Below are 21,295 nucleotides of genomic sequence, written 5' to 3' on the forward strand. Positions count from 1 at the left end.
CAGGGTTTGTTCGTTTTTCAAATCTGCCGCGACACCACCTTATCGCTTTGTTTGCGACGCAAGACGCGACTAGATTTATCTCGATTGATCGCAGCCAGGCAAAGCTGATTCTACGTTGTTCCGGAATGTTCTAGTAACTTTGCGCCCTTTATCTCGAATGTTCGCTATCAGCTTTAAATTGAGCACGGCCGACAGCGGCGGGCATTCTATTCGACGACCGATGAGCCCGCTTGTCGCTTCGCCGCCGCCGAGTGATTCAGTCCATTTTGGGTGCAAGTCAGCCCCATAAACCGTTCTTTTAGAATACCCTTTCGTCTGTCTTCATCGCTGCTTCGACTGCCGTCACCACTACGTGACAATATTGTCATGAAGTATAGTATTCCCAACAGCGCTTCTCTTCGTGCTGTCAAAACAGCCACGGCGTAATTATTGATTTGAAGTATAGTATTCCAATCTGCACTTGTCTTCGTCCTGTCAAAAGGTCATGTTGTAAATATTGACTTGAAGTATAATATTCCCAACAGCGCTTCTCTTCGTGCTGTCAAAACAGGCACGGCATAAATATTGATTTGAAGTATAGTATTCCAAACTGCCCTTGTTTTCGTCCTGCCAAAAGGCCATGTTGTAAATATTGACTTGAAGTATAGTATTCCAAACTGCACTTGTCTTCGTCCTGTCAAAAGGCCATGTTGTAAATATTGACTTGAAGTATAGTATTCCAAACTGCACTTGTCTTCGTCCTGTCAAAAGGCCATGTTGTAAATATTGACTTGAAGTATAGTATTCCCAACAGCACTTCTCTTCGTGCTGTCAAAACAGCCACGGCGTAAAAATTGATTTGAAGTATAGTATTTCAAACTGCCCTTGTTTTCGTCCTACCAAAAGGCCATGTTGTAAATATTGATTTGAAGTATAGTATTCCAAACTGCACTTGTCTTCGTCCTGTTCAAAAGGTCACGTTATAAATATTGACTTGAAAAATGGTATTCCCAACAGCGCTTCTCTTCGCGCTGTCAAAACAGCCGCGGCATAAATATTGATTTGAAGTATAGTATTCCAAACTGCACTTGTCTTCGTCCTGTCAAAAGGCCATGTTGTAAATATTGATTTGAAGTATAGTATTCCCAACAGCGCTTCTCTTCGTGCTGCCAGAACAGCCACGGCATAATTATTGATTTGAAGTATAGTGTTCCAAACTGCACTTGTCTTCGTCCTGTCAAAAGGCCATGTTGTAAATATTGACTTGAAGTATAGTATTCCCAACAGCGCTTCTCTTCGTGCTGTCAGAACAGCCACGGCATAAATATAGATTTGAAGCATAGTTTTTCAACTGCACTTGTCTTCGTCCTGTCAAAAGGTCACGTTATAAATAATGACTTGAAGTATAGTAATCCCAACAGCGCTTCTCTTTGTGCTGTCAAAACAGTCACGGCATAAATATTGATTTGAAGTATAGTATTCCAAACTACACTTGTCTTCGTTCTATCAAAAGGCCATGTTATAAATATTTACTTGAAGTAAAGTATTCCCAAAAGCGCTTCTCTTCGTGCTGTCAAAAGAGCCACGGCATAAATATTGATTTGAAGTATAGTATTCCAAACCGCACTTGTCTTCGTCCTGTCAAAAGGCCATGTTGAAATTATTGACTTGAAGTATAGTATTCCCAACAGCACTTCTCTTCGTGCTGTCAAAACAGCCACGGCGTAAAAATTGATTTGAAGTACAGTATTCCAAACTGCACTTGTCTTCGTCCTGTCAAAAGGTCACGTTATAAATATTGACTTGAAGTATAGTATTCCAAACTACACTTGTCTTCGTCCTGTCAAAAGGCCATGTTGTAAATATTGACCTGAAGTATAGTATTCCCAACAGCGCTTCTCTTCGTGCTGTCAAAACAGCCACGGCGTAAATATTGATTTGAAGTATAGTACTCCAAACTGCACTTGTCTTCGTCCTGTCAAAAGGCCATGTTGTAAATATTGACTTGAAGTATAGTATTCCCAACAGCACTTCTCTTCGTGCTGTCAAAACAGCCAAGGCGTAAAAATTGTTTTGAAGTACAGTATTCCAAACTGCACTTGTCTTCGTCCTGTCAAAAGGTCACGTTATAAATATTGACTTGAAGTATAGTATTCCAAACTACATTTGTCCTCGTCCTGTCAAAAGGCCATGTTGTAAATATTGACCTGAAGTATAGTATTCCCAACAGCGCTTCTCTTCGTGCTGTCAAAACAGCCACGGCGTAAATATTGATTTGAAGTATAGTACTCCAAACTGCACTTGTCTTCGTCCAGTCAAAAGGCCAGGTTTTAAATATTGACTTGAAGTATAGCATTCCCAACAGCGCTTCTCTTTGTGCTGTCAAAACAGCCACGGCGTAAATATTGCTTTGAAGTATAGTATTCCAAACTGCACTTGTCTTCGCCCTGTCAAAAGGTGACGTTATAAATACGAAGCCGCAACGCGGAATACAAGCCAGGAGACCAAGTCTGGGTGTGGACGCCCATTCGCCGCCGTGGATTGAGTGAAAAGCTTTTGCGCCGCTATTTCGGCCTGTACGAGGTTCTTCGTCGGCTGGGTGAACTGGATTATGAAGTCATCCCTGACGCAATGACTGCATCCCTGCGACGCCGCGTACGACCAGAAGTTGTCCATGTAGTCAGTCTGAAGCCGTATTATGCGCGCTAAAGGCCGCTGCATTTCCATGCTCTATTTTCGCAAGATCCGTTTTTTTATCTCTTACTAGTCGCATTATTTCTTTTTATGCATCGGGTCGATGCTTCTTTGAGAGGGGAGTAATGCCGCCAATATTTGCAGGGTTTGTTCGTTTTTCAAATCTGCCGCGACACCACCTTATCGCTTTGTTTACGACGCAAGACGCGACTAGATTTATCTCGATTGATCGCAGCCAGGCAAAGCTGATTCTACGTTGTTCCGGAATGTTCTAGTAACTTTGCGCCCTTTATCTCGAATGTTCGCTATCAGCTTTAAATTGAGCACGGCCGACAGCGGCGGGCATTCTATTCGACGACCGATGAGCCCGCTTGTCGCTTCGCCGCCGCCGAGTGATTCAGTCCATTTTGGGTGCAAGTCAGCCCCATAAACCGTTCTTTTAGAATACCCTTTCGTCTGTCTTCATCGCTGCTTCGACTGCCGTCACCACTACGTGACAATATTGACATGAAGTATAGTATTCCCAACAGCGCTTCTCTTCGTGCTGTCAAAACAGCCACGGCGTAATTATTGATTTGAAGTATAGTATTCCAATCTGCACTTGTCTTCGTCCTGTCAAAAGGCCATGTTGTATATATTGACTTGAAGTATAATATTCCCAACAGCGCTTCTCTTCGTGCTGTCAAAACAGGCACGGCATAAATATTGATTTGAAGTATAGTATTCCAAACTGCCCTTGTTTTCGTTCTGCCAAAAGGCCATGTTGTGAATATTGATTTGAAGTATAGTATTCCAAACTGCACTTGTCTTCGTCCTGTCAAAAGGCCATGTTGTGAATATTGATTTGAAGTATAGTATTCCAAACTGCACTTGTCTTCGTCCTGTTCAAAAGGTCACGTTATAAATATTGACTTGAAGTATGGTATTCCCAACAGCGCTTCTCTTCGCGCTGTCAAAACAGCCACGGCATAAATATTGATTTCAAGTATAGTATTCCAAACTGCACTTGTCTTCGTCCTGTCAAAAGGCCATGTTGTAAATATTGACTTGAAGTATAGTATTCCCAACAGCGCTTCTCTTCGTGCTGTCAGAACAGCCATGGCATAATTATTGATTTGAAGTATAGTGTTCCAAACTGCACTTGTCTTCGTCCTGTCAAAAGGCCATGTTGTAAATATTGACTTCAAGTATAGTATTCCCGACAGCACTTCTCTTCGTGCTGTCAAAACAGCCACGGCATAAATATAGTTTTGAAGTATAGTTTTCCCAACTGCACTTGTCTTCGTCCTGTCAAAAGGTCACGTTATAAATAATGACTTGAAGTATAGTAATCCCAACAGCGCTTCTCTTTGTGTTGTCAAAACAGTCACGGCATAAATATTGATTTGAAGTATAGTATTCCAAACTACACTTGTCTTCGTTCTATCAAAAGGCCATGTTATAAATATTTACTTGAAGTATAGTATTCCCAAAAGCGCTTCTCTTCGTGCTGTCAAAAGAGCCACGGCATAAATATTGATTTGAAGTATAGTATTCCAAACCGCACTTGTCTTCGTCCTGTCAAAAGGCCATGTTGAAATTATTGACTTGAAGTATAGTATTCCCAACAGCACTTCTCTTCGTGCTGTCAAAACAGCCACGGCGTAAAAATTGATTTGAAGTACAGTATTCCAAACTGCACTTGTCTTCGTCCTGTCAAAAGGCCATGTTGTAAATATTGACTTGAAGTATAGTATTCCCAACAGCGCTTCTCTTCGTGCTGTCAAAAGAGCCAAAGCGTAAACATTGATTTGAAGTATATTATTCCAAACTGGACTTGTCTTCGTCCTGTCCAAGGGTACACGTTATAAATATTGACTTGAAGTATAGTATTCTCAACGGCGCTTCTCTTCGTGCTGTCAAAAGAACCACGGCGTAAATATTGATTTGAAGTATAGTATTCCAAACTGCACTTGTCTTCGACCTGTCAAAAGGTCACGTTATAAATATTGACTTGAAGTATATTATTCCCAACAGCGCTTCTCTTCGTGCTGTCAAAAGTGCCACGGCATAAATATTGATTTGAAGTATAGTATTGCAAACTGCACTTGTCTTCATCCTGTCAAAAGGTCACGTTATAAATATTAAGTAGAAGTATAGTATTCCCAAAAGCGCTTCTCTTCGTGCTGTCAAAACAGCCACGGCATCAATATTGATTTGAAGTATTGTATTGCAAACTGCAGTTGTCTTCGTCCTGTCAAAAGGCCATGTTGTAAATATTGACTTGAAGTATAGTATTCTCAACAGCGCTTCTCTTCGTGCTGTCAAAACAGCCACGGCGTAAATATTGATTTGAAGTACAGTATTCCAAAGTGCACTTGTCTTCGTCCTGTCAAAAGGCCATGTTGTAAATATAGACTTGAAGTATAGTAGTATTCCCAACAGCGCTTCTCTTCGTGCTGTCAAAAGAGCCACGGCGTAAAAATTGATTTGAAGATTAGTATTCCAAACTTCCCTTGTTTTCGTCCTGCCAAAAGGCTATGTTGTAAATATTGATTTGAAGTATAGTATTCCAAACTGCACTTGTCTTCGTCCTGTCAAAAGGTCACGTTATAAATATTGACTTGAAGTATAGTATTCCCAACAGCGCTTCTCTTCGCGCTGTCAAAACAGCCACGGCATAAATATTGATTTGAAGTATAGTATTCCAAACTGCACTTGTCTTCGTCCTGTCAAATAGCCATGTTGCAAATATTGACTTGAAGTATAGTATTCCCAACAGCGCTTCTCTTCGTGCGGTCAGAACAGCCACGTCATAAATATTAATTTGAAGTATAGTGTTCCAAACTGCACTTGTCTTCGTCCTGTCAAAAGGCCATGTTGTAAATATTGACTTGAAGTATGGTATTCCCAACAGCGCTTCTTTTCGTGCTGTCAAAACAGCCAAAGCGTAAACATTGATTTGAAGTATATTATTCTAAACTGGACTTGTCTTCGTCCTGTCCAAAGGTCACGTTATAAATATTGACTTGATGTATAGTATTCTCAACAGCGCTTCTCTTCGTGCTGTCAAAACAGCCACGGCATAAATATTGATTTGAAGTATAGTATTTCAAACTGTACTTGTCTTCGTCCTGTCATAAGGCCATGTTGTAAATATTGACTTCAAGTATAGTATTCCCGACAGCACTTCTCTTCGTGCTGTCAAAACAGCCACGGCATAAATATAGTTTTGAAGTATAGTTTTCCCAACTGCACTTGTCTTCGTCCTGTCAAAAGGTCACGTTATAAATAATGACTTGAAGTATAGTAATCCCAACAGCGCTTCTCTTTGTGTTGTCAAAACAGTCACGGCATAAATATTGATTTGAAGTATAGTATTCCAAACTACACTTGTCTTCGTTCTATCAAAAGGCCATGTTATAAATATTTACTTGAAGTATAGTATTCCCAAAAGCGCTTCTCTTCGTGCTGTCAAAAGAGCCACGGCATAAATATTGATTTGAAGTATAGTATTCCAAACCGCACTTGTCTTCGTCCTGTCAAAAAGCCATGTTGAAATTATTGACTTGAAGTATAGTATTCCCAACAGCACTTCTCTTCGTGCTGTCAAAACAGCCACGGCGTAAAAATTGATTTGAAGTACAGTATTCCAAACTGCACTTGTCTTCGTCCTGTCAAAAGGTCACGTTATAAATATTGACTTGAAGTATAGTATTCCAAACTACACTTGTCTTCGTCCTGTCAAAAGGCCATGTTGTAAATATTGACCTGAAGTATAGTATTCCCAACAGCGCTTCTCTTCGTGCTGTCAAAACAGCCACGGCGTAAATATTGATTTGAAGTATAGTACTCTAAAGTGCACTTGTCTTCGTCCTGTCAAAAGGCCATGTTGTAAATATTGACTTGAAGTATAGTATTCCCAACAGCACTTCTCTTCGTGCTGTCAAAACAGCCAAGGCGTAAAAATTGTTTTGAAGTACAGTATTCCAAACTGCACTTGTCTTCGTCCTGTCAAAAGGTCACGTTATAAATATTGACTTGAAGTATAGTATTCCAAACTACACTTGTCCTCGTCCTGTCAAAAGGCCATGTTGTAAATATTGACCTGAAGTATAGTATTCCCAACAGCGCTTCTCTTCGTGCTGTCCAAACAGCCACGGCGTAAATATTGATTTCAAGTATAGTACTCCAAACTGCACTTGTCTTCGTCCAGTCAAAAGGCCATGTTGTAAATATTGACTTGAAGTATAGCATTCCCAACAGCGCTTCTCTTTGTGCTGTCAGAACAGCCACGGCGTAAATATTGCTTTGAAGTATAGTATTCCAAACTGCACTTGTCTTCGTCCTCTCAAAAGGTGACGTTATAAATACGAAGCCGCAACGCGGAATACAAGCCAGGAGACCAAGTCTGGGTGTGGACGCCCATTCGCCGCCGTGGATTGAGTGAAAAGTTTTTGCGCCGCTATTTCGGCCCGTACAAGGTTCTTCGTCGGCTGGGTGAACTGGATTATGAAGTCATCCCTGACGCAATGACTGCATCCCTGCGACGCCCCGTACGACCAGAAGTTGTCCATGTAGTCCGTCTGAAGCCGTATTATGCGCGCTAAAGGCCGCTGCATTTCCATGCTCTATTTTCGCAAGATCCGTTTTTTATCTCTTACTAGTCGCATTATTTCTTTTAATGCATCGGGTCGATGCTTCTTTGAGAGGGGAGTAATGGCGCCAATATTTGCAGGGTTTGTTCGTTTTTCAAATCTGCCGCGACACCACCTTATCGCTTTGTTTGCGACGCAAGACGCGACTAGATTTATCTCGATTGATCGCAGCCAGGCAAAGCTGATTTTACGTTGTTCCGTAATGTTCTAGTAACTTTGCGCCCTTTATCTCGAATGTTCGCTATCAGCTTTAAATTGAGCACGGCCGACAGCGGTGGGCATTCTATTCGACGACCGATGAGCCCGCTTGTCGCTTCGCCGCCGCCGAGTGATTCAGTCCATTTTGGGTGCAAGTCAGCCCCATAAACCGTTCTTTTAGAATACCCTTTCGTCTGTCTTCATCGCTGCTTCGACTGCCGTCACCACTACGTGACAATATTGACATGAAGTATAGTATTCCCAACAGCGCTTCTCTTCGTGCTGTCAAAACAGCCACGGCGTAATTATTGATTTGAAGTATAGTATTCCAATCGGCACTTGTCTTCGTCCTGTCAAAAGGCCATGTTGTAAATATTGACTTGAAGTATAATATTCCCAACAGCGCTTCTCTTCGTGCTGTCAAAACAGGCACGGCATAAATATTGATTTGAAGTATAGTATTCCAAACTGCCCTTGTTTTCGTCCTGCCAAAAGGCCATGTTGTGAATATTGATTTGAAGTATAGTATTCCAAACTGCACTTGTCTTCGTCCTGTCAAAAGGCCATGTTGTAAATATTGACTTGAAGTATAGTATTCCCAACAGCACTTCTCTTCGTGCTGTCAAAACAGCCACGGCGTAAAAATTGATTTGAAGTATAGTATTTAACTGCCCTTGTTTTCGTCCTACCAAAAGGCCATGTTGTAAATATTGATTTGAAGTATAGTATTCCAAACTGCACTTGTCTTCGTCCTGTTCAAAAGGTCACGTTATAAATATTGACTTGAAGTATGGTATTCCCAACAGCGATTCTCTTCGCGCTGTCAAAACAGCCACGGCATAAATATTGATTTGAAGTATAGTATTCCAAACTGCACTTGTCTTCGTCCTGTCAAAAGGCCATGTTGTAAATATTGACTTGAAGTATAGTATTGCCAACAGCACTTCTCTTCGTGCTGTCAAAACAGCCACGGCGTAAAAATTGATTTGAAGTATAGTATTTAACTGCCCTTGTTTTCGTCCTACCAAAAGGCCATGTTGTAAATATTGATTTGAAGTATAGTATTCCAAACTGCACTTGTCTTCGTCCTGTTCAAAAGGTCACGTTATAAATATTGACTTGAAGTATGGTATTCCCAACAGCGCTTCTCTTCGCGCTGTCAAAACAGCCACGGCATAAATATTGATTTGAAGTATAGTTTTCCCAACTGCACTTGCCTTCGTCCTGTCAAAAGGTCACGTTATAAATAATGACTTGAAGTATAGTAATCCCAACAGCGCTTCTCTTTGTGTTGTCAAAACAGTCACGGCATAAATATTGATTTGAAGTATAGTATTCCAAACTACACTTGTCTTCGTTCTATCAATAGGCCATGTTATAAATATTTACTTGAAGTATAGTATTCCCAAAAGCGCTTCTCTTCGTGCTGTCAAAAGAGCCACGGCATAAATATTGATTTGAAGTATAGTATTCCAAACCGCACTTGTCTTCGTCCTGTCAAAAGGCCATGTTGAAAATATTGACTTGAAGTATATTATTCCCAACAGCACTTCTCTTCGTGCTGTCAAAACAGCCACGGCGTAAAAATTGATTTGAAGTACAGTATTCCAAACTGCACTTGTCTGCGTCCTGTCAAAAGGCCATGTTGTAAATATTGACCTGAAGTATAGTATTCCCAACAGCGCTTCTCTTCGTGCTGTCAAAACAGCCACGGCGTAAATATTGATTTGAAGTTTAGTGCTCCAAATTGCACTTGTCTTCGTCCTGTCAAAAGGCCATGTTTTAAATATTGACTTGATGTATAGCATTCCCAACAGCGCTTCTCTTCGTGCTGTCAAAACAGCCACGGCTTAAATATTGATTTGAAGTATAGTATTCCAAACTGCACTTGTCTTCGTCCTGTCAAAAGGTGACGTTATAAATATTGACTTGAAGTATAGTATTCCCAACAGCGCTTCTCTTCGTGCTGTCAAAACAGCCACGGCGTAATTATTGATTTGAAGTATAGTATTCCAATCTGCACTTGTCTTCGTCCTGTCAAAAGGCCATGTTGTAAATATTGACTTGAAGTATAATATTCCCAACAGCGCTTCTCTTCGTGCTGTCAAAACAGCCACGGCATAATTATTGATTTTAAGTATAGTATTCCAAACTGCCCTTGTTTTAGTCCTGCCAAATGGCCATGTTGTAAATATTGATTTGAAGTATAGTATTCCAAACTGCACTTGTCTTCGTCCTGTCAAAAGGTCACGTTATAAATATTGACTTGAAAAATGGTATTCCCAACAGCGCTTCTCTTCGCGCTGTCAAAACAGCCGCGGCATAAATATTGATTTGAAGTATAGTATTCCAAACTGCACTTGTCTTCGTCCTGTCAAAAGGCCATGTTGTAAATATTGATTTGAAGTATAGTATTCCCAACAGCGCTTCTCTTCGTGCTGTCAGAACAGCCACGGCATAATTATTGATTTGAAGTATAGTGTTCCAAACTGCACTTGTCTTCGTCCTGTCAAAAGGCCATGTTGTAAATATTGACTTGAAGTATAGTATTCCCAACAGCGCTTCTCTTCGTGCTGTCTAAACAGCCAAAGCGTAAACGTTGATTTGAAGTATATTATTCCAAACTGGACTTGTCTTCGTCCTGTCCAAAGGTCACGTTATAAATATTGACTTGAAGTATAGTATTCCCAACAGCGCTTCTCTTCGTGCTGTCAAAACAGCCATGGCATAAATATTGATTTGAAGTATAGTATTCCAAACTGCACTTGTCTTCGTCCTGTCAGAAGGCCATGTTGTTAATATTGACTTGTAGTATAGTATTCCCAACAGCGCTTCTCTTCTTGCTGTCAAAACAGCCTCGGCTTAAACATTGATTTGAAGTATAGTATTCCAAACTGTACTTGTCTTCGTCCTGTCAAAAGGTCAGGTTAAAAATATTGAATTGAAGTATAGTATTCCCAACAGCGCTTCTCTTCGTGCTGTCAAAACAGCCACGGCATAAATATTGATTTAATGTATAGAATTCCAAACTGCACTTGTCTTCGTCCTGTCAAAAGATCACGTTATAAATATTGACTTGAAGTATAGTATTCGCATCAGCGCTTCTCTTCGTGCTGTCATAACAGCCACGACATAATTATTGATTTGAAGAACAGTATTCCAAACTGCACTTGTCTTCGTCCTGTCAAAAGGTCACGTTATAAATATTGACTTGAAGTATAGTATTCCAAACTACACTTGTCTTCGTCCTGTCAAAAGGCCATGTTGTAAATATTGACTTGAAGTATAGTAGTATTCCCAACAGCGCTTCTCTTCGTGCTGTCAAAAGAGCCACGGCGTAAAAATTGATTTGAAGAATAGTATTCCAAACTTCCCTTGTTTTCGTCCTGCCAAAACGCTATGTTGTAAATATTGATTTGAAGTATAGTATTCCAAACTGCACTTGTCTTCGTCCTGTCAAAAGGTCACGTTATAAATATTGACTTGAAGTATAGTATTCCCACAGCGCTTCTCTTCGTGCTGTCAAAACAGCCAAAGCGTAATTATTGATTTGAAGTATATTATTCTAAACTGGACTTGTCTTCGTTCTGTCCAAAGGTCACGTTATAAATATTGACTTGAAGTATAGTATTCCCAACAGCGCTTCTCTTCGTGCTGTCAAAACAGCCATGGCATAAATATTGATTTGAAGTAGAGTATTCCAAACTGCACTTGTCTTCGTCCTGCCAGAAGGCCATGTTGTTAATATTGACTTGAAGTATAGTATTCCCAACAGCGCTTCTCTTCGTGCTGTCAAAACAGCCTCGGCTTAAACATTGATTTGAAGTATAGTATTCCAAACTGTACTTGTCTTCGTCCTGTCAAAAGGTCAGGTTATAAATATTGAATTGAAGTATAGTATTCCCAACAGCGCTTCTCTTCGTGCTGTCAAAACAGCCACGGCATAAATATTGATTTAAAGTATAGAATTCCAAACTGCACTTGTGTTCGTCCTGTCAAAAGATCACGTTATAAATATTGACTTGAAGTATAGTATTCGCATCAGCGCTTCTCTTCGTGCTGTCATAACAGCCACGACATAATTATTGATTTGAAGAACAGTATTCCAAACTGCACTTGTCTTCGTCCTGTCAAAAGGTCACGTTATAAATATTGACTTGAAGTATAGTATTCCAAACTACACTTGTCTTCGTCTTGTCAAAAGGCCATGTTGTAAATATTGACTTGATGTATAGTAGTATTCCCAACAGCGCTTCTCTTCGTGCTGTCAAAAGAGCCACGGCGTAAAAATTGATGTGAAGAATAGTATTCCAAACTTCCCTTGTTTTCGTCCTGCCAAAAGGCCATGTTGTAAATATTGATTTGAAGTATAGTATTCCAAGCTGCACTTGTCTTCGTCCTGTCAAAAGGTCACGTTATAAATATTGACTTGAAGTATGGTATTCCCACAGCGCTTCTCTTCGTGCTGTCAAACCAGCCAAAGCGTAAATATTGATTTGAAGTATATTATTCTAAACTGGACTTGTCTTCGTCCTGTCCAAAGGTCACGTTTTAAATATTGACTTGAAGTATAGTATTCTCAACAGCGCTTCTCTTCGTGCTGTCAAAACAGCCACGGCATAAATATTGATTTGAAGTATAGTATTTCAACCTGCACTTGTCTTCGTCCTGTCATAAGGCCATGTTGTAAATATTGACTTGAAGTATACTATTCCCAACAGCGCTTCTCTTCGTGCTGTCAAAGCAGCCACGGAATAAATATTGATTTGAAGTATAGTATTCCAAACTGCACTTGTCTTCGTCCTGTCAGAAGGCCATGTTGTTAATATTGACTTGAAGTATAGTATTCCCAACAGCGCTTCTCTTCGTGCTGTCAAAACAGCCTCGGCTTAAACATTGATTTGAAGTATAGTATTCCAAACTGTACTTGTCTTCGTCCTGTCAAAAGGTCAGGTTATAAATATTGAATTGAAGTATAGTATTCCCAACAGCGCTTCTCTTCGTGCTGTCAAAACAGCCACGGCATAAATATTGATTTAAAGTATTGAATTCCAAACTGCACTTGTCTGCGTCCTGTCAAAAGATCACGTTATAAATGTTGACTTGAAGTATAGTATTCCCATCAGCGCTTCTCTTCGTGCAGTCATAACAGCCACGACATAATTATTGATTTGAAGAACAGTATTCCAAACTGCACTTGTCTTCGTCCTGTCAAAAGGTCACGTTATAAATATTGACTTGAAGTATAGTATTCCAAACTAACTTGTCTTCGTCCTGTCAAAAGGCCATGTTGTAAATATTGACTTGAAGTATAGTAGTATTCCCAACAGCGCTTCTCTTCGTGCTGTCAAAAGATCCACGGCGTAAAAATTGATTTGAAGAATAGTATTCCAAACTTCCCTTGTTTTCGGCCTGCCAAAACGCCATGTTGTAAATATTGATTTGAAGTATAGTATTCCAAACTGCACTTGTCTTCGTCCTGGCAAAAGGTCACGTTATAAATATTGACTTGAAGTATAGTATTCCCACAGCGCTTCTCTTCGTGCTGTCAAAACAGCCAAAGCGTAATTATTGATTTGAAGTATATTATTCTAAACTGGACTTGTCTTCGTTCTGTCCAAAGGTCACGTTATAAATATTGACTTGAAGTACTGTATTCTCAACAGCGCTTCTCTTCGTGCTGTCAAAACAGCCACGGCATAAATATTGATTTGAAGTATAGTATTTCAACCTGCACTTGTCTTCGTCCTGTCATAAGGCGATGTTGTAAATATTGACTTGAAGTATACTATTCCCAACAGCGCTTCTCTTCGTGCTGTCAAAACAGCCACGGAATAAATATTGATTTGAAGTATAGTATTCCAAACTGCACTTGTCTTCGTCCTGTCAGAAGGCCATGTTGTTAATATTGACTTGAAGTATAGTATTCCCAACAGCGCTTCTCTTCGTGCTGTCAGAACAGCCTCGGCGTTAACATTGATTTGAAGTATAGTATTCTAAACTGTACTTGTCTTCGTCCTGTCAAAAGGTCAGGTTATAAATATTGACTTGAAGTATAGTATTCCCAACAGCGCTTCTCTTCGTGCTGTCAAAACAGCCACGGCATAAATATTGATTTGAAGTATAGTATTCCAAACTGCACTTGTCTTCGTCCTGTCAAAAGATCACGTTATAAATATTGACTTGAAGTATTGTACTCCCAACAGCGCTTCTCTTCGTGCTGTCAAAAGAACCACGGCGTAAATATTGGTTTGAAGTATAGTATTCCACACTGCACTTGTCTTCGACCTGTCAAAAGGTCACGTTTTAAATATTGACTTGAAGTATAGTATTCCCAACAGCGCTTCTCTTCGTGCTGTCCAAAGTGCCACGGCATAAATATTGATTTGAAGTATATTATTGCAAACTGCACTTGTCTTCATCCTGTCAAAAGGTCACGTTATAAATAATAAGTAGAAGTATAGTATTCCCAAAAGCGCTTCTCTTCGTGCTGTCAAAACAGCCACGGCATAAATATTGATTTGAAGTATTGTATTGCAAACAGCAGTTTTCTTCGTCCTGTCAAAAGGCCATGTTGTAAATATTGACTTGAAGTATAGTATTCTGAACAGCGCTTCTCTTCGTGCTGTCAAAACAGCCACGGCGTAAATATTGATTTGAAATATAGTACTCCAAACTGCACTTGTCTTCGTCCTCTCAAAAAGCAATGTTGTAAATATTGACTTGAAGTATAGCATTACCAACAGCGCTTCTCTTCGTGCTGTCAAAACAGCCACGGCGTAAAAATTGATGTGAAGTACAGTATTCCAAACTGCACTTGTCTTCGTCCTGTCAAAAGGTCACGTTATAAATATTGACTTGAAGTATAATATTCCAAACTACACTTGTCTTCATCCTGTCAAAAGGCCATGTTGTAAATATTGACTTGAAGTATAGTAGTATTCCCAACAGCGCTTCCCTTCGTGCTGTCAAAAGAGCCACGCGTAAAAATTGATTTGAAGAATAGTATTCCAAACTGCACTTGTCTTCGTCCTGTCAAAAGGTCACGTTATAAATATCGGCTTGAAGTATAGTATACCCAACAGCGCTTCTCTTCGTGCTGTCAAAACAGCCACGGCGTAAATATTGATTTGAAGTATAGTATTCCAAACTGCACTTGTCTTCGTCCTGTCAAAAGGCCATGTTGTAAATATTGACTTGAAGTATAATATTCCCAACAGCGCTTCTCTTCGTGTTGTCAAAACAGCCACGGCATAAATATTGATTTGAAGTATAGTATTCCAAACTGCCCTTGTTTTCGTCCTGCCAAAAGGCCATGTTGTAAATATTGATTTGAAGTATAGTATTCCAAACTGCACTTGTCTTCGTCCTGTCAAAAGGTCACGTTATAAATATTGACTTGAAGTATGGTATTCCCAACAGCGCTTCTCTTCGCGCTGCCAAAACAGCCACGGCATAAATATTGATTTGAAGTATAGTATTCCAAACTGCACTTGTCTTCGTCCTGTCAAAAGGCCATGTTGTAAATATTGACTTGAAGTATAGTATTCCCAACAGCGCTTCTCTTCGTGCTGTCAAAACAGCCACGGCATAAATATTGATTTGAAGTATAGTATTCCAAACTGCACTTGTCTTCGTCCTGTCAAAAGGTCACGTTATATATATTGACTTGAAGTATAGTATTCCAAACTACACTTGTCTTCGTCCTGTCAAAAGGCCATGTTGTAAATATTGACTTGAAGTATAGTAGTATTCCCAACAGCGCTTCTCTTCGTGCTGTCAAAAGAGCCACGGCGTAAAAATTGATTTGAAGAATAGTATTCCAAACTTCCCTTGTTTTCGTCCTGCCAAAACGCCATGTTGTAAATATTGATTTGAAGTATAGTATTCCAAACTGCACTTGTCTTCGTCCAGTCAAAAGGTCACGTTATAAATATTGACTAGAAGTATAGTATTCCCACAGCGCTTCTCTTCGTGCTGTCAAATCAGCCAAAGCGTAATTATTGATTTGAAGTATATTATTCTAAACTGGACTTGTCTTCGTTCTGTCCAAAGGTCACGTTATAAATATTGACTTGAAGTATAGTATTCCCAACAGCGCTTCTCTTCGTGCTGTCAAAACAGCCACGGCATAAATATTGATTTGAAGCATAGTATTCCAAACTGCACTTGTCTTCGTCCTGTCAGAAGGCCATGTTGTTAATATTGACTTGAAGTATAGTATTCCCAACAGCGCTTCTCTTCGTGCTGTCAGAACAGCCTCGGCGTTAACATTGATTTGAAGTATAGTATTCTAAACTGTACTTGTCTTCGTCCTGTCAAAAGGTCAGGTTATAAATATTGACTTTAAGTATAGTATTCCCAACAGCGCTTCTCTTCGTGCTGTCAAAACAGCCACGGCATAAATATTGATTTGAAGTATAGTATTCCAAACTGCACTTGTCTTCGTCCTGTCAAAAGATCACGTTATAAATATTGACTTGAAGTATTGTACTCCCAACAGCGCTTCTATTCGTGCTGTCAAAAGAACCACGGCATAAATATTGATTTGAAGTATAGTATTGCAAACTGCACTTGTCTTCATCCTGTCAAAAGGTCACGTTATAAATATTAAGTAGAAGTATAGTATTCCCAAAAGCGCTTCTCTTCGTGCTGTCAAAACAGCCACGGCATAAATATTGATTTGAAGTATTGTATTGCAAACAGCAGTTTTCTTCGTCCTGTCAAAAGGCCATGTTGTAAATATTGACTTGAAGTATAGTATTCTGAACAGCGCTTCTCTTCGTGCTGTCAAAACAGCCACGGCGTAAATATTGATTTGAAATATAGTACTCCAAACTGCACTTGTCTTCGTCCTCTCAAAAAGCCATGTTGTAAATATTGACTTGAAGTATAGCATTACCAACAGCGCTTCTCTTCGTGCTGTCAAAACAGCCACGGCGTAAAAATTGATGTGAAGTACAGTATTCCAAACTGCACTCGTCTTCGTCCTGTCAAAAGGTCACGTTATAAATATTGACTTGAAGTATAATATTCCAAACTACACTTGTCTTCATCCTGTCAAAAGGCCATGTTGTAAATATTGACTTGAAGTATAGTAGTATTCCCAACAGCGCTTCTCTTCGTGCTGTCAGAACAGCCACGGCATAATTATTGATTTGAAGTATAGTGTTCCAAACTGCACTTGTCTTCGTCCTGTCAAAAGGCCATGTTGTAAATATTGACTTGAAGTATAGTATTCCCAACAGCGCTTCTCTTCGTGCTGTCTAAACAGCCAAAGCGTAAACGTTGATTTGAAGTATATTATTCCAAACTGGACTTGTCTTCGTCCTGTCCAAAGGTCACGTTATAAATATTGACTTGAAGTATAGTATTCCCAACAGCGCTTCTCTTCGTGCTGTCAAAACAGCCATGGCATAAATATTGATTTGAAGTATAGTATTCCAAACTGCACTTGTCTTCGTCCTGTCAGAAGGCCATGTTGTTAATATTGACTTGTAGTATAGTATTCCCAACAGCGCTTCTCTTCTTGCTGTCAAAACAGCCTCGGCTTAAACATTGATTTGAAGTATAGTATTCCAAACTGTACTTGTCTTCGTCCTGTCAAAAGGTCAGGTTAAAAATATTGAATTGAAGTATAGTATTCCCAACAGCGCTTCTCTTCGTGCTGTCAAAACAGCCACGGCATAAATATTGATTTAATGTATAGAATTCCAAACTGCACTTGTCTTCGTCCTGTCAAAAGATCACGTTATAAATATTGACTTGAAGTATAGTATTCGCATCAGCGCTTCTCTTCGTGCTGTCATAACAGCCACGACATAATTATTGATTTGAAGAACAGTATTCCAAACTGCACTTGTCTTCGTCCTGTCAAAAGGTCACGTTATAAATATTGACTTGAAGTATAGTATTCCAAACTACACTTGTCTTCGTCCTGTCAAAAGGCCATGTTGTAAATATTGACTTGAAGTATAGTAGTATTCCCAACAGCGCTTCTCTTCGTGCTGTCAAAAGAGCCACGGCGTAAAAATTGATTTGAAGAATAGTATTCCAAACTTCCCTTGTTTTCGTCCTGCCAAAACGCTATGTTGTAAATATTGATTTGAAGTATAGTATTCCAAACTGCACTTGTCTTCGTCCTGTCAAAAGGTCACGTTATAAATATTGACTTGAAGTATAGTATTCCCACAGCGCTTCTCTTCGTGCTGTCAAAACAGCCAAAGCGTAATTATTGATTTGAAGTATATTATTCTAAACTGGACTTGTCTTCGTTCTGTCCAAAGGTCACGTTATAAATATTGACTTGAAGTATAGTATTCCCAACAGCGCTTCTCTTCGTGCTGTCAAAACAGCCATGGCATAAATATTGATTTGAAGTAGAGTATTCCAAACTGCACTTGTCTTCGTCCTGCCAGAAGGCCATGTTGTTAATATTGACTTGAAGTATAGTATTCCCAACAGCGCTTCTCTTCGTGCTGTCAAAACAGCCTCGGCTTAAACATTGATTTGAAGTATAGTATTCCAAACTGTACTTGTCTTCGTCCTGTCAAAAGGTCAGGTTATAAATATTGAATTGAAGTATAGTATTCCCAACAGCGCTTCTCTTCGTGCTGTCAAAACAGCCACGGCATAAATATTGATTTAAAGTATAGAATTCCAAACTGCACTTGTCTTCGTCCTGTCAAAAGATCACGTTATAAATATTGACTTGAAGTATAGTATTCGCATCAGCGCTTCTCTTCGTGCTGTCATAACAGCCACGACATAATTATTGATTTGAAGAACAGTATTCCAAACTGCACTTGTCTTCGTCCTGTCAAAAGGTCACGTTATAAATATTGACTTGAAGTATAGTATTCCAAACTACACTTGTCTTCGTCTTGTCAAAAGGCCATGTTGTAAATATTGACTTGATGTATAGTAGTATTCCCAACAGCGCTTCTCTTCGTGCTGTCAAAAGAGCCACGGCGTAAAAATTGATGTGAAGAATAGTATTCCAAACTTCCCTTGTTTTCGTCCTGCCAAAAGGCCATGTTGTAAATATTGATTTGAAGTATAGTATTCCAAGCTGCACTTGTCTTCGTCCTGTCAAAAGGTCACGTTATAAATATTGACTTGAAGTATGGTATTCCCACAGCGCTTCTCTTCGTGCTGTCAAACCAGCCAAAGCGTAAATATTGATTTGAAGTATATTATTCTAAACTGGACTTGTCTTCGTCCTGTCCAAAGGTCACGTTTTAAATATTGACTTGAAGTATAGTATTCTCAACAGCGCTTCTCTTCGTGCTGTCAAAACAGCCACGGCATAAATATTGATTTGAAGTATAGTATTTCAACCTGCACTTGTCTTCGTCCTGTCATAAGGCCATGTTGTAAATATTGACTTGAAGTATACTATTCCCAACAGCGCTTCTCTTCGTGCTGTCAAAGCAGCCACGGAATAAATATTGATTTGAAGTATAGTATTCCAAACTGCACTTGTCTTCGTCCTGTCAGAAGGCCATGTTGTTAATATTGACTTGAAGTATAGTATTCCCAACAGCGCTTCTCTTCGTGCTGTCAAAACAGCCTCGGCTTAAACATTGATTTGAAGTATAGTATTCCAAACTGTACTTGTCTTCGTCCTGTCAAAAGGTCAGGTTATAAATATTGAATTGAAGTATAGTATTCCCAACAGCGCTTCTCTTCGTGCTGTCAAAACAGCCACGGCATAAATATTGATTTAAAGTATTGAATTCCAAACTGCACTTGTCTGCGTCCTGTCAAAAGATCACGTTATAAATGTTGACTTGAAGTATAGTATTCCCATCAGCGCTTCTCTTCGTGCAGTCATAACAGCCACGACATAATTATTGATTTGAAGAACAGTATTCCAAACTGCACTTGTCTTCGTCCTGTCAAAAGGTCACGTTATAAATATTGACTTGAAGTATAGTATTCCAAACTAACTTGTCTTCGTCCTGTCAAAAGGCCATGTTGTAAATATTGACTTGAAGTATAGTAGTATTCCCAACAGCGCTTCTCTTCGTGCTGTCAAAAGATCCACGGCGTAAAAATTGATTTGAAGAATAGTATTCCAAACTTCCCTTGTTTTCGGCCTGCCAAAACGCCATGTTGTAAATATTGATTTGAAGTATAGTATTCCAAACTGCACTTGTCTTCGTCCTGGCAAAAGGTCACGTTATAAATATTGACTTGAAGTATAGTATTCCCACAGCGCTTCTCTTCGTGCTGTCAAAACAGCCAAAGCGTAATTATTGATTTGAAGTATATTATTCTAAACTGGACTTGTCTTCGTTCTGTCCAAAGGTCACGTTATAAATATTGACTTGAAGTACTGTATTCTCAACAGCGCTTCTCTTCGTGCTGTCAAAACAGCCACGGCATAAATATTGATTTGAAGTATAGTATTTCAACCTGCACTTGTCTTCGTCCTGTCATAAGGCGATGTTGTAAATATTGACTTGAAGTATACTATTCCCAACAGCGCTTCTCTTCGTGCTGTCAAAACAGCCACGGAATAAATATTGATTTGAAGTATAGTATTCCAAACTGCACTTGTCTTCGTCCTGTCAGAAGGCCATGTTGTTAATATTGACTTGAAGTATAGTATTCCCAACAGCGCTTCTCTTCGTGCTGTCAGAACAGCCTCGGCGTTAACATTGATTTGAAGTATAGTATTCTAAACTGTACTTGTCTTCGTCCTGTCAAAAGGTCAGGTTATAAATATTGACTTGAAGTATAGTATTCCCAACAGCGCTTCTCTTCGTGCTGTCAAAACAGCCACGGCATAAATATTGATTTGAAGTATAGTATTCCAAACTGCACTTGTCTTCGTCCTGTCAAAAGATCACGTTATAAATATTGACTTGAAGTATTGTACTCCCAACAGCGCTTCTCTTCGTGCTGTCAAAAGAACCACGGCGTAAATATTGGTTTGAAGTATAGTATTCCACACTGCACTTGTCTTCGACCTGTCAAAAGGTCACGTTTTAAATATTGACTTGAAGTATAGTATTCCCAACAGCGCTTCTCTTCGTGCTGTCCAAAGTGCCACGGCATAAATATTGATTTGAAGTATATTATTGCAAACTGCACTTGTCTTCATCCTGTCAAAAGGTCACGTTATAAATAATAAGTAGAAGTATAGTATTCCCAAAAGCGCTTCTCTTCGTGCTGTCAAAACAGCCACGGCATAAATATTGATTTGAAGTATTGTATTGCAAACAGCAGTTTTCTTCGTCCTGTCAAAAGGCCATGTTGTAAATATTGACTTGAAGTATAGTATTCTGAACAGCGCTTCTCTTCGTGCTGTCAAAACAGCCACGGCGTAAATATTGATTTGAAATATAGTACTCCAAACTGCACTTGTCTTCGTCCTCTCAAAAAGCAATGTTGTAAATATTGACTTGAAGTATAGCATTACCAACAGCGCTTCTCTTCGTGCTGTCAAAACAGCCACGGCGTAAAAATTGATGTGAAGTACAGTATTCCAAACTGCACTTGTCTTCGTCCTGTCAAAAGGTCACGTTATAAATATTGACTTGAAGTATAATATTCCAAACTACACTTGTCTTCATCCTGTCAAAAGGCCATGTTGTAAATATTGACTTGAAGTATAGTAGTATTCCCAACAGCGCTTCCCTTCGTGCTGTCAAAAGAGCCACGCGTAAAAATTGATTTGAAGAATAGTATTCCAAACTGCACTTGTCTTCGTCCTGTCAAAAGGTCACGTTATAAATATCGGCTTGAAGTATAGTATACCCAACAGCGCTTCTCTTCGT

Source organism: Amblyomma americanum, chromosome 7 (assembly GCF_052857255.1).
Source record: "Amblyomma americanum isolate KBUSLIRL-KWMA chromosome 7, ASM5285725v1, whole genome shotgun sequence".
Taxonomy (NCBI): Eukaryota; Metazoa; Arthropoda; class Arachnida; order Ixodida; family Ixodidae; genus Amblyomma; species Amblyomma americanum.